The sequence below is a fragment of the Chionomys nivalis genome, chromosome 4 (genome assembly GCF_950005125.1).
Source record: "Chionomys nivalis chromosome 4, mChiNiv1.1, whole genome shotgun sequence".
NCBI classification, from domain to species: domain Eukaryota; kingdom Metazoa; phylum Chordata; class Mammalia; order Rodentia; family Cricetidae; genus Chionomys; species Chionomys nivalis.
This window is the reverse complement of record NC_080089.1, coordinates 114,126,612-114,128,301: the sequence shown is the minus strand read 5'-3', so window position 1 is coordinate 114,128,301 and position 1,690 is coordinate 114,126,612.

Genomic DNA, 1,690 nt, shown 5'->3' with positions numbered 1-1,690 from the left:
TCTTCCATTGAAGGGCATCTAGGTTGTTTCCAGGTTCTGGCTATTACAAACAATGCTGCTATGAACATAGTTGAGCATATATTTTTGTTGTATGATAAGGCATCTCTTGGGTATATTCCCAAGAGTGGTATTGCTGGGTCCAGAGGTAGGTTGATCCCGAATTTCCTGAGGAACCGCCACACTGCTTTCCAAAGTGGTTGCACAAGTTTGCATTCCCACCAGCAATGGCTGAGAACTCAAGAACAATGACAATGGGTTTTTGATCCTACTGCACGTACTGGCTTTGTGGGAGCCTAGGCAGTTTAGATACTCCTCTTACTAGACCGGGATGGAGGTGGATGGTCTTTGGACTTCCCACAGGGCAGGGAACCCTGATTGCTCTTAGGGCTGACAAGGGAGGGGGACTTGATTGGGGGAGGGAAATGGGAGGTGGTGGTGGGGAGGAGGCAGAAATCTTTATTAAATAAATAAAAATAAAAAAAGAAAAAAAAAGAAAAAATAAATTATGAAAGCAAACTTTAAAAATCTGGCAAGAACCACAAATATCACAAAACCAACAAATTAGCATCTTATTAGTTATACCTGACACAACATAAACTATAATATACTAAAATTTTTTCTTGATACTCTTTGATCATTATGTTATACTGATTTTGTAATATATACATGGAAGAAATGGAAATAAATTTTAGTCTTTTGCTGAAAAGAAAAGGTTCTGTTTTATGTATGCATATGCTTTTATTTACTTTATAATATTAAAAATTATGTACATGAATATTCATAGCTATTTATTCAGTATTACAAAATGTTAAAACAAGGTAAACCTATTTTAGCTAATTAGTGGGTGAGTAAACAAATGATAACTTATTCATAAAATAGAATGCTGCCCAGTAATAAAAATAATGATTCAGGACTAGTGAGATGGCCCGACAGGTGAAGGACCTGCTGCAAAGCCTGAAGACCTGAGTTCAAGCCACACAAGAGAAGGAGAGAACTGACTCTGGCAGGCTGCCCTTTGACCTCCACATATATGTTGTAACAATCCCTCGACAACACGTATGCAAAATAAATAAAAAGCAAATAAAATAAAAATTTTAAATGAATCATTGACACATGCAATTATATAGATATACTCAAAGTAATTACACTAAGTAAATAAAAATTACATTCCATATCAGTCCACGGATACGACATTCTTGAAGGGGCAAGAATGCAGAAAAATAAGTCAGACTTCTAGGGCTGGGAGCTTGAAGAATCATTGACATGTGGTAAGAAGAACATTTTAAAGTATTATCTTCTTTATTGATGATGACTATAATATATGACTGTGTCAAATGACAAAAATTATTTAAAAGTGGATTTTACTCTAAGTAAAAATAAAACTTCACAAAAAAAATCTGATTTTACTTAAATAGAAACTGCAATGGAATGTGCATGCTAGGGCGCTCTCGCAGATAATCTGCATCTGGAACCCACACAGCCATGGTAACGAAGGGGACGAGCCACCTCTGTGTTTCACCATCTTGCTCCCCTATGATGGTATCACTGACAGATCATGATTGAATGAATGACTTAGCATGTGCAAACTGTGAATAATGGGGACAGAATAAGAAGCTAAGACTTTGAATCTGGTCCTGGCAGATGAATGTCAGTGATAAACAGCTGGATGAGACAGATCAATGGCATCAAA